The 13,133-nt window shown below is 41.3% G+C and overlaps 1 long non-coding RNA gene across 1 annotated transcript in view; it reads left to right on the top strand.

Moving 5' to 3' along the window:
- LOC111551961 overlaps positions 1-3,688 on the top strand; it is a 6,411-nt gene extending 2,723 nt beyond the window's left edge. The window contains exon 4 of the long non-coding RNA XR_002734516.1: positions 2,938-3,688. This is a non-coding gene — a long non-coding RNA (uncharacterized LOC111551961). The remainder of the gene's footprint in view (positions 1-2,937) is intronic.
- Positions 3,689-13,133: the final 9,445 nt, after the last annotated feature.

The following is a 13,133-nucleotide window of genomic DNA, read 5'->3' as shown; positions in this document are numbered from 1 at the left end:
TTTTTTTTTTTTTTTTTTTTTGAGCTGGAATCTCGCTCTGTCGCCGAGGCTGGAGTGCAGTGGCGCGATCTCAGCTCACAGCCGGCTCACAGCAAGCTCCGCCTCCCGGGTTCAGGCCATTCTCCTGCCTCAGCCTCCCGAGTGGCTGGGACTACAGGTGCCCGCCACCCTGCCCGGCTAATTTTTTGTATTTTTGGTAAAGACGGGGTTTCACCGTGGTCTCTATCTCCTGACCTCGTGATCCGCCCGCCTTGGCCTCCCAAAGTGCTGGGATTACAGGCGTGAGCCACCGCGCCTGGCCCACAGGTCTCTGATTCTATATGTGCCGTTTACTTTGCTTTGAAGTGAAATTACTTCCTTGTGCTTAGCACCACCATTGCCTGATTCCTGTCTGCCTGAAATGATTATCTCCATCTTCAACTTGCAGGTGAAAAAACTGAGCCCTAGGGCCATGGCACTGTTAGGTGCTCTGGAAAGCAGTGGCTAAGATGGAGTTAGAAATAGAAAAGCTTATTGTGGAGTAATTCCTGGGGTGCGGTGGCTCATACTTGTAGTCCCAGCACTTTGGGAGGCTGGGACTCGGGGTTTGCTTGGGGCTGGGGGTTTGCTTGATCCCGGCAGTTTGAGAACAGCCTGGGCAACATTGGGAGACTCTATCTCTACAAAATATATAAAAATTTAGCTGGTTGTGATAGCACACACCTGTAGTCCCAGCTACTTGGGAGGCTGAGAAGAAGGATCTCTTCAGCCTGGGAGGTCAAGGCTGCAGCAAGCCATAATCATGCCACTGCACTCCAGCCTGGGTGACAGAACATCAGGGGCCAGCAGACCACCGTGCAGACTTGACAAGGTCTCTGCACAGTCCAAGAAGAAACAAAGCAAAGACTGCCCACTAGAGGAGTTCCCCTTTTGAAGGAAATGCCTGGACTCTTGTTTCACTACCATGCTTAGTCATTGGAAAGGCTGCCCTAAGAGCTATATGACTTCAGCTTATAAGGGTGGATGAACCCTATGCCTAATAGCTAGAGGCCGTCAGCTATCTGCACTCTTCTCAACTGAGCAGCAAGTCCGTTCTTGAAAGGGAACTTGAGTGACCTATCTCTATGTCTGCCACAGGTGGTAAACTTTTCCACTGTCATGAATAGTAGCAAGTGCAGGAACAGGATTTGAACCCAGGTGGTATGATTCCAGCTCCAGCGTTCTTATCCACTGCTTACTGCAGTTGTGTCTAGCATGGAGTTGCCAGGGAGAAATTACAGGTACATCCACCTCCTTTTTCTACAGAGCTCTCTGTGGCCCACCCACTCCCTGAACAAGACTTATGACTCTCTGGGTGACCAGGACCGCTCTGCTGGTGTCTGCTGCTATAAAGCCCTGGTGTGGCCCTCTCACCACTTACCCTTGTACCAGCACAGGATGGGCCCTGTGCTCCCTCTAAAAGTAGCCTGTTTGCTGGCAGCTCTCCTCCCTTCCCTTCTGGGTCCTGATCACCCCGTTTTTCAGTCTAGATTTTTCCAGGTAAAAAACAGTATAAACAACTTTATCCTAGTTTTTATGAATATCCCAACCCGTAGCCCTTCTGTCTTCACTTTGCCCTATGATAGAAGCAATCCTGTTGGAGTTGCTGATCTGCTTGTTCATCCTACCTCCTCTCTCCATAAATTCAAGGGATATTGTCTATAGGACCGATCTGAGGAAAACACCTGTGCCTAGAGCATCACATCAAATGTCAACCCTTCTAGGGGTCCCAGGTTCCCACGTCTTCCCTGTTAGGGTGGAAGGTTTACATCAGAGTCTTACCAACCATGAGTTTTGATGCCATAGTGACGGGGCCATGGCCTTTCCCCAAAATGCCTATTAAACCCTTTCACAAATAGAATCCTCAGTGGCTCAACATATCAGAGTCTTACACAGTTCAACATATCAGAGTCTCTTCTTGGATAGATGTACAGAATAGCGATCACCCTGCAACCATGGCTACATTATAAATGAGTTTTCCAAAGGGGCATAAAACAGAGGAAGAGGGATGGAGAGACATTTTGAGGAGATTTGCTTTGTCCCCTACCTTGATTGCGTATTGAATCTTTCCTGGGTGAGGATGAGATTCTACTCAGCTGTTCTCCTAAGGACTCAGCTGTCAGTGTATTAATGTGATCCTTGTTGCAGACCCAAGTGAATAATGATAACCTGGCAGACACGCAATTATGCATTGACAATTTTAGAGCTGTCTCTGCCAGCCCCATCCTCCCCAGCAACTCACAGCTTTCAAGCCTCAGCCCCACATGATTTCTAAATCAATCATAGCCCAGGCAGGGGACAGCCAACCCACAGGTTTGTGAATCTTGCTTCTGTAAGGTCAGTGTGGACATGATGAGGTTGAACCTTGGACAGTCTGTCCCGTTCCCCAAAAGGCCCCAAGGTATCACTGAGGCTGTTTGCAACATGATACTGTTTTTCCCAAATGTTTTGACATTGAGGCTACATCTGCAGCAATAACCCAATGGAAAATGTAGCTAAAGAGATGATAACATGCCACCTGGGAAATGAAACAGCATCAAAAATCTAATTTCCATGAACAAATTTCCGCAGCTCTCATTGATGGGACAATCATACTCACCTAAATCTTTAACTGAGCATTTACAAACTACGATTCCATTAGATTTTAAACCATACTATTCTTGCAAATCTGTTTTTATAGAAAAACTAATAAGAACAACCTAATATTGTATCTAGTGTGAGAATTTTTTTAAAAGATAATTTTAAGCTACAGAACTAACATGAACTATACCTCTATTTTTACTGGTGAATATTATGAAACAAAAAGATTTTAAAACCCTGGTAGACATTAGGATAAAACCCAAACTTAACATTTGGGTTGCGTGCCAATTTAAATTTAATCCTCTAGTTATATTTAATTATTCTGTTCCTTTTATTCAGGGGTGTTTTCTCCATGTTTTCTGTTAGGGACACTCTCTCAGCCTAATGCCTCCTCAGGGACCTCTAACTTTGATCTCTGAACTGGGTCCTCCCAGGACCCAGAGGGAAGATCAATCACTCAGGCATGTTCCAGGCCACCAGGTCAAGTGGCAGAAGTTCATCCTCTGGGATTCTTTGTCCTCAGGACCTCTGTAACATCGATTGTCAACTTGACAAGCCAGCCAAGTCTTTGTGTACAATCCATAGACAGAACTGGGAAGAGCAAACCTTGAGAGGCCAGTACTAAACCCTCAGGGTAGCTAAAGAGGAAGCATGGTAATACCTCATTCTGCAACAGAAAAAACAAACGATCTGCTCTACATGTACCCAGCATCAGGCGAACATGAACCAGATGAGTAACATCTGGGCCTCTGTTTGCCCATCTGTAAAAGGGTTGGTTGCCCCTTCTTGCAATGGACAAGGCTGCATCCGCAGAGTTCTAGTCCTATGTCTTGTGTCCTTGCCACATCCTCCTCTGGGAGCACACAGCAAAAGCTCAGTTATTGTTAACCCCCTTCTCTCAACCTCCCCAGTCATTGCACACTCATAGAGAAAGGACAATCCGATCTTTATGTGACCATGATAAAATTTCATGAGAGATCAGCAAAACATAAAGAAAGGTTCTTAAACGACATATTTATCCCAACATTGTTCTGGGAAGAAAAGTATCCATTGTAAAAACTAAACATGTCCGATTAAATGATAAAGGCAGGAAGGTCACAGTGAAACACAGGCACTATGCCAAAGATTCTCAGAATATCACAGCCCTGTCAGGCCACTTCAGAAAAGGGGATTCCCAGTATGAGTCCACAATACTTTGACATCTGAAGAGGTCAGTTAGCCTGAGGCAAAGGAACCACAATGTCCCAGCCTAAATGTTCTGCTTCTCACTCTCACAGGAACAAGGAAAACTGGAAAATGAGAATCAGTAGATGCAGAGAGTGGAGATTTTCCTAAGTATTCTGGGGATACTAGTAGGAGTTAGAGGAGAGAGAGAGTGTGTTTTGTAGCCAAATAGAAGTTTGGGACATGCTGGATTAAGAACTTTGCTAGACTTTTGGTATATGACATATCATTTATTCCTTATCCCAACACTTCAAATTTTAGGTCAACATATCTCTCTTTCTCTGTAGTGGGAGATGAAGTCAATGACTTACTCAGGGTCACACAGTAAGTTATGTCAGAACTTGAATTTTATCTCAAGTCAGTTTTATTCCCATACTGGCAGTTTTCTGTATGATTGTGTTCATTACACAAGAAAGGAGGAGGAAGTTCTTTGGAAGGATATTTTGAGATTTAAAAATAAAGCTTTCTGATAAAGACTATGGTCATCAGAATAACACCTGCACACTTATGGGCAGTATGCAGCTGATGATGTTCCCAGCCTTCAAGTCTTTGCAAGATCAACATCCTAAGGACAGGCATAAACCTCATTCTCTTTCATTACCTAGTACAGAGCCAGAGCATTTGATAAGAACCGTTGTCTTTGTTGAACAGAGAGGTATCATTAGACTAAAGAAATGTCATTGGAAATCCTTTCCAATGTGTCCAGTCCCAGTCAAGGCCCTTTCCTAGCTGGGTACAAGGATTAGTCAGGTGGCAGAGATACCCCTTTCTGAAGCCAGAAGAAGCAACTTCAACAAGGTCTAGGGCCTTTACATCTGGAAGTGGGGGACCCAGGCTGATTTTTTGAAACAGGAAAAGTTGTGTCCTGTCGTTCCCTTTTCCTGGGAAACCTGCCCAACTTTCCAGCCAAGTTTCTGACTCTCACAATCTGTACTGCATCTCAAGTGTGCATCCTTAGACACAAACCTAGCTCTGCACATCTGCACCCTTAAATGTTAAAATCATACCTTGCTCCCTTGGAATTACACCCCTCACACCATCTTCACAGAAAATGGTGTGTGCCAAGAAACGGACTTAAACTTTTTCATAACCATCAGTTTTCTTTTGTTGTGAGTTCGGTCTTCCTGGACTTGAAGGCCTGAAAGTTCTCACTCCTCTTTCTGGCTTTGTGTTTCTCCTTTTCTACGGTTTGGGTAGCTGTTTTGCAACCCTCTCTTGAATGCAGCTGCTTTTGGGGATTCTGAAACCACAAATAATCACTATCTTTTCTCTAGACATGATACCTCAGAACTAATACAGTTGAAAACTCTCAAAATAAATTATAATATTGAGACAGGACTTCTCTGAAAACAGTTTGTTTGAGCCATGTTCCTGTAAATGTATGTCTGTATGTAATCCACGTGTCCTGAAGCCTCTGGAAGACAATAACCTGCCACTAAGGAACGATGCCAGAATGCAGAGGATTCCTGCAAATGCTTCCCTTCAGAGAGGGGCCAAAGGCCCTAGGCTCTCAGGGATGAGAGAAAGAGGGAAGCAGGTCTTCTGGGAAGTACTATTCCTGAGAGGTGGCTTGGCCGTAGGTCACAGAGGCCCCAGGGTCCTGTCTCTGAGTGGCTAGAGGGAGTAGCTCCCTGTCTCAGGCTTTGCACAGAAGAGGAGTATAAATGACGGTAGCATTAGGTGGCAGAGGGCAAAGTCATCTTACAACTGCTTGTTATTTGGAAATTAAGCACTATTTTCCAATATGGAGAAATTACGGGTCGATAATGTGATCCTGATGGAAACAAAATACAGTGGCTGATCCCTTGTGTCATTCAAACCCTAGTGTCAGCAGGGAATCCCCATGCTGAGGGTTAAATTATCATGGTTTGAAAGGGGAGACTTTAAAGCACAAATATCAGGTATTTGTGTTTTACTTTACGGAAATTCTTGACCATTTAGCTGTTTGGTAATTGCTGTGCACAGCTGAGTAAATATACAGTGAGTTTCAAATCATTCAATATTAAGAAGATGGAACTTTCTCTCTCTCTCTCTCTCTCTCTATATATATATATATATGTATGTGTATGTGTGTATGTATGTATATGTGTGTCTTTGAGTGTGTGTGTGGATGTATGTAACTTTGACAATAAGATTTTCTATTCTTTTGAGCTATAACTGGAGTTCAGCTAGAATGTTGTGAAATGTCAGAACTGCCAAATATTCTCTTTAATTTCAAATTCATAAATGTTGGCCAAAGTGATGTGAAAGAGGAAACTCAATCTCTCTGAGCACCAGTTTCCTGCCCCCATACCCTGGCCCTTTCTTCCCTGAGAAGGTTAGGCTTCTCTGTAAATAAATACTGCCATTTCCTTCCTTACTCCTTTCTACCAGTGATCTCCAGGGCAGGGATGTGGTTTGGCAGGGAATATCAGGGAGAGTGACCCAGGACACACTGAACCAGTTGCCTTGCCAGTCTGTGACTCAAGACCTTTGCAGAGGCCATGCCTTCTTGTCAGAGACATGTGAACCAGAACAACTCCTTCTTGAATAGGAGCTGGGTAAAATGAGGCTGAAACCTACTGCGCTGGATTCCCAGACAGTTAAGGCATTCTAAGACACAGGATGAGATAGGAGGTTGGCACAAGATACAGGTCATAAAGACCTTGATGATAAAATGGGTTGCAGTAAAGAAGTCAACTAAATCCTACCAAAACCAAAATGGCCATGAGAGTGACCTCTGGTCATTCTCACTGCTACAATCCCATCAGCACCATGACAGTTTACAAATGCCATGGCAACGTCAGGAAGTCACCCTATATGGTCTAAAAACAGGAGACGTGAGTAATCTACCCCTTGTTTAGCATATCCTCAAGAAATAACCATAAAAATGGGCAACCAGCAGCACTTAGGGCTGCTTTGTCTATAGATTAGCCATCCTTTTATTCTTTTACTGTCTTAATAAACTTGCTTTCATTTTGCACTGCGGACTTGCCCTGAATTCTTTCTTGTGCAAGATCCAAGAACACTCTCTTGGAATCTGGATCGGGACCCCTTTCCTGTAGCAGAAACCCTGACCCAATGGCTACCTTTGGGTAAGTGTTGGGGTCCTGTAACATCTTTCTTGCAAACCATAAAAGGGACAATACTGAGGAGACCTCCCTACCCAAAGGAAATAGAGTGCAGCACTGATTGCATCACTTTGGGTAACTGACAGGTACCTGGGTAAAGAATGGGATTGGGTTAGAAGCTCAACTTAGGGGGATTAGAGTCTCTCCTAAGACAGGGTGGGTTAGAAGCCTCTCTTAATAAAAGGCAAGGATGCTTGACTGACCTTGGGTTGGAGGCCCAACTTAGGACAGTTAAAAGTCCCTTCTTAGATTTAGGGGGTTAGAGGCCCCTCTCAGTAAAGTTCCTCTGGACTAAGCACAGGTTTGACACTATGGGATGTTAACTGCTATTCTCTTTGGATTCATCTGCCTTGTACTCTTTGTTGATGACTGTGGGTGACAGGGTTAGGCATGTACAGGATCGTGGGACATAGGGAGCTTTTTCCTCCCCAAAAGGGGAAACTTGAGAGCTAATACTGGAAAAAATGGAAAAAATCCCTTTGTTACCAAGAAGCAGCTGCCTGAACTTTTCAGTGTCGCTTCAATGGGAGGATCTTTCTCTGGCTTCCCTAATCATTTTGCCTTCCCCTACCCTGCCACAGGCAATGCTTTTTTGTCTCTCCTTTCCCTTTCTTATCTTTTCTATTACTCAGGGTGACCATCTTGCCCAGAGACCACGTGTTGACACTCCAAGTCAGAGGTTGGATTAAAGATGACAGGGCCCATCTGGGGGCAAATTTAAGCTTTGCCAGTTTGATATTGGGTGCTAAGCAAAGTGACTAATGTCTATGTTTTATCACATATATTTTACTCTCTCCAGAATGAAACAATAACAACAATTTTCCTTTTTGATATGGCTTGGTCCCCAGGGCGATGGTGCTGCAAGTCAGATCACCAGGGCCACTCAGGGAAAGGGAACCTGGAAGCCAGGCATGCCAGCCAAAGTGTAACAATTTCTTACCAGTCAGATTTCTGGCTTTTCTCTCTCTCTGTGTAAACAGTTGAATGAATGGGAAAAAACCAGCAAACAAACAAACAAAAACATTGTTTATTTCCTCTGTAAAGTTTTGATTAATGTGAAGAAGAATTCTAAGTCTAGTCTTAAGCTGGTGTATTTTGTGCCATTAATTTGTTTTTCTATGTCGAGGGGTACTTTAGGATAAAACATGGGCTTAGAACACCTGTAAGCCTGATTTTCAAGATGACCCAGCAAGCTGGTCAGCAACAAACTTGGCTGCAGGTCCCTGAAACAAGCAAAAAAACTGGATGAACTCTCCACCTTGTTTGATGTCCTTGGGAGCTTGACCTTGTAACCACGTGGCAGTACTTTTGGTCTCTGCCTTCCAGGGAACAGGAATTTTAGGGTTCATGTCATAGTTAGCTCTAAAAATCATATTAAATAGTTAAAAGCCTTTGCAAGCTCAAAATTAACTACTCTAAACTTCTTCTGGGGGAAAAAAAAACAGAGGCTGCCCTGTGATGTAGCTCAGTAGCTAACATTTTGTGCTTTTGTAGTGGCAGTCTGGATTCTATTCCCCACCTAGGAAGTAAGTCATTTCTAGTTTAATATCTACGTGACCTTGTCTATTCTTTTCTCCATGGACTGTCTTAAATTTTCCTTTCTCTACGCACCTAGGAGGTTACGTTTAGTAAAGTTCAGAAGCTAGAAATGTTGGCTGCTTGGCATGGCTAAAGTTGGGTAATAAGAGATCTCCTAGGATTTGCTTTTTAAAGAGCACTATGGTTAGAAGTCAGCTTAATTAAAAGTGGATAAACAAGCTATAGATATATTTAAAAGTCCTTTATGCTTTTCTCTTCTTGGAACATGTTTTTCTGGAGAAAGGATTTTTCTTTTCAGTTGACTGAATTATTCTTTTTTTCTTTTTTGTCTTGCCACTCTTAGTGCACTCATGAGAGGCCTTAAGATAACTTCTGGTAGCATGGGACTCCTTGGGAAAAACAGAGGAGGTGCCATAGACCACGTTTTGGGAAAAAAAGAAAAACAAATCTCTGTTTTCTTCATAAAACCCCAGGAATTAAAGGCAGACAGATCCCTTTCAAAATCAAAGGCTCTGTTCTGTTTTGCATTGTGTTATCTGATAGTTTTGAGTTTGGGGGGTATCAGAAATACTTTGCAGTATGAGAGAGCTTTGGGGTGTAATAAGTAGGTAGGAAATATACTTTAAGGGATGACTAATAGTAGTTAGGGAGGGGTACTTGACTCTTCGCACACTTGGATCAGAGAAGCTGCTCTTGGCCACCTGAAAGATAAGGGAGCATCCTTACCCTTCACTGGGAGCTGAGACTTACATGAGGGATGACCTGATTACAAAATGGACTGATTGGCTTTGGGTTGCCTTGCACAGCTGGTAAAAGCACTGCACTGTCTTCTCCCGAAGTATTTCCTTCCTTTTGGAGATCTAGGATCTAGTATACATGGGGAATCTGTCTTTGCCTTCAGCTGCTTATTTCACCCTAGAAACACATGCTTTCCTGGCCCTGTTCCTCCGAGTGCTCCACCCTGAAGCCAGTAATCCAATTAAGAAACTGGCAAATGAAAAATCTTACAAGTGCTGAATCTTCTGCTTGTCTGTGTATTTATACATTTTGTATGTTTATATACAAAAGAGCTTTAATTAATTGACTTAGAAAAATAAATGCTTAAATCAAATATTTTGTCAGATAAATAGAAACTTTAATGCCTTTTTGTTCACATGACTTTAGTACTCTTTTGGAAATAAAGACAGTTGTAAAGATCACTGGCAAAATAAAATGTTTTGAAAATGTAAACATCTAGTCTAAATTAAGGTCAGACATCAGATTTTCTAAATGCCTTAAGCTCAAACTGTTTCTTTGACTTTTGAAAACTGTTCAATTTACCTACCTTGGAGACACTGGATTCTAGATAAGGCCTGGGGACATGTGGAGTTAACCACGCCCCCTAGCTATGCTGGAGTCAGCCATTATCTGCACTTCTGCCTGGTGTGTCCTAGGCTAGGCTCCACACCTAGTACACAAGTAAAATTGCTTACTAACCAGGGTTTTTACCAAAAGTAAAAGTCGCTAAAAGTTAACATTGTAGCATGTAATTAAGACTATTAAAACAACAGTTTTATATGTAGGCTGTGTATGAAAAGTAGAAAGTACTTTTGGTAAAAGATTATAAGAAAGCATAGGAATGTGGATTTTTTTTTTTTTTTTTTTTTTTTTTTTTTTTTGCTTAAAGGGTTAAATAATTGTTTTAAGTATGAAAGAATCTAAAGGTTTAAACAAGTTGTGGAAGATTTATAAAAATTAATTGTAAGAGATTTTGTGGGTGGACATATTGCCTAAAGTTGAAAGGGTATTATTCAGTTTTTCCACAAATTAAACGTTGGAATACAAGCACAACAGGTTTTCCTTAGAACACTGATCTGCTCTTTCACAAAAAAATGTAAAGGGCCATAAAAGGTTTATGAGAAACTTACCTTATGGTTAAACATTAAAATTGGGTAAATATGTCTATAAGCTTTTATTAAAAATTGGGTTTGACATTAATAGTACATTAATGTAAAGGTGAAACTTGACTTATTTGGCATAAAAATCATACGGGAAGCATTATCAAATGTGAAATGCTGTTTTGCTTTCTTTGGACTATATTTGCATAATTGTGTCATTGGTATATGATCTAAAGTTATGGGAAACTCCTATAATTCTTACATGACTTTATGTATTTTATTAATAATTATAATTGTTATGTAAAATTTTGTGTACTGCAGAAGTAACTAAATTTCCTTATCAACTGTGGCTTTAATAGTGGCTGTCCTAAAATTTTTATTACCCACAGACAATTGTTTTATTTTAATTCTCTTTTGAAGGTGGTTTATAATCAACTGTAGATCTCTAATACGTGTTCTTAAATGCAGATTTTTCCAATAACTTTGAAAATTGTAACATTAGAATAGAGAAAACAACTTTCAAAACTCTCATGAAGAGCTGGAATGTTCATGAATATCAAATAGAACAGGACTTAAGTGTATTAGCTGAACCAAAAGAAAACTGAAGTAATCTTTTTAACTTTTCTTAAAATGTTGCTGATTCTTTGTTTTGTTTTTCAGAGTCAAGGAAACTTTCCTTTTGAGCTATTTACAGCTTGTAGTAATTGAGTAAAGTATACTGCTGTGAACAAAATTTGGAACATATTTGTTTCTCTCTACTTGATTTCTCCAGGTTTTGGAAGCTAGTTCTGAGTATTCTTAACTTATGGCAATATAGTTATTTGCATAAGTGCAATAAGAATCTGTTTTCTTTTTTAACAGGACACAATTGGAGAAATTGGTTATTTTACCAAGGCTCTGACAGGAATCCTGCGTTTTTCTTTAAGGAATTAAACTTACCTTTTAAAGCCAATAAAAATCACTTGGGAAACTGACCTCATACCTTGTCTACACAGTCCCTGTAAAGGGTTTCTGACCTGGGGTAAGTAATGAATGTCACTTTCTATCAGGTCTAGGAGCCCCAAGTTATCTTGGGACCTCAAGAAGAAAGAAATTTACCCAACTCATAGGTGTTCAAGGGTACAAAACCTTGGCTGGGCTCAGCCTTAAAATAAAGTCTTGTTTGAAATTCCTTCTATGGAACAGAGTTCCATTAAAAGCCAATTTAAAAAGAGCCTATGTAAAAAAAAACAAGTATTCTTGCTGCACTTCATACAAATAATCAGGCCAAGTATAATAAAGCAAATCAATCTTACCATAAATGGGAAACTGGAGAGAGAGAAATATTATGTTTCAAAAATGATGGTATACTTGTTATTACATTTAGTTTCATCAGTTGTTTTTAAGTTTGTTTCTGCAATTTAGGCTAACTCTGCTTATTCCTGTGAACCAACCAGTGATCTCTGACTGTTGCTCAGAAGAAACAAGAGGAATGGGTAATGTAAAAATCTGGATCAGTATTCTAATTCTGGGCACATTACAATCCACTATCAACCCCATATCAGCTTAGCTCTAACAGTTGCCCAGTTCGTGAAAAGCCTTCTAATTCAGTTTACTTGGAATAACTTTACTTATTTTGCTTTACTCTTATGGAATATATTGCTGTTATACTCTTTTGTAGCAATACAGAACAAGCTTACTCAATGTTTTCTTAAACTAAACACTTATTAATCTTCCAGATATCACCTCTTGTCAAAACTCAAGAGTCATGAATGGCCCTCACCATACTGATGCTTTCTTACTGAGCTCCTCTCTACCCCGAACACAAGAGACCTTAATAGTTAGGCAACCTGAAGAAGTTACAGAAGATGGCTGCATTCAACCTGAAGAAGTTACAGAAGATGGCTCTTCATCCTCTGTAACCCTTAGGATTAAGGGTTCTGTTTGAAGAGGGAGGGGGGAAATGTCAGAGGCTTGTGAACCAGAGTAACTCCATCTTGAATAGGAGCTAGGTGAGATGAGGCTGAAACCTACTGGGCTGCATTCCCAGACAGTTAATGCATTCTAAGTCACAGGATGACATAGGAGGTTGGCACAAGATACAGGTCATAAAGACCTTGATGATAAAAACTGGTTGCAGTAAAGAAGCTGGCTATATCTTACCAAAACCAAAAGGGCCACTAGAGTGACCTCTGGTCATCCTCACTACTACACTCCCATCAGCATCATGACAGTTTATAAATGCCGTGGCAATGTCAGGAAGTTACCCGATATGGTCTAAAAACAGGAGGCATGAATAATCCACCCCTTCTTTAGCATATCATCAACAAATAACCCTACAAATATGCAATCAGCAGCCCTTGGGGCTGCTCTGTCTGTGGAGAGGCCATTCTTTTATTCCTTTACTTTCTTAATAAACTTGCTTTCACTTTACACTGTGGACTCGCCCTGAATTCTTTCTTGAGCAAGATCCAAGAACCCTCTCTTGGGGACTGGATTGGGATCCCTTTCCTATAACATTCTCACTGGGTAACTGCTCCCAGCCACCACTCTCCTTCTGGCTAATTCCCCCTTCATCCTTCAAATATTCTGTTAAATGTCACCAGATAGGCTCATCTGACCTCTACAGACTCAGCCATGTCCCTTGTTATTGGCTCTCATTGTATTTTATATTCCTCTTTAAAACTTATCACAAGGAGTGTGGCCAGTCAGGGCCAGAGAACCAGAACATGCAGGTCTTAGAAGGCCAATGCAGCTGATTGGCATCCAATCAATATGCATACAATAGTTCAGCCTTCTCTAAACA

This window comes from Piliocolobus tephrosceles, chromosome 9, assembly GCF_002776525.5.
Source record: "Piliocolobus tephrosceles isolate RC106 chromosome 9, ASM277652v3, whole genome shotgun sequence".
In the NCBI taxonomy this organism is placed as follows: Eukaryota; Metazoa; Chordata; class Mammalia; order Primates; family Cercopithecidae; genus Piliocolobus; species Piliocolobus tephrosceles.
Note: the sequence above shows the minus strand (reverse complement) of the source record. Positions and strands in the feature narration are given on the sequence as shown.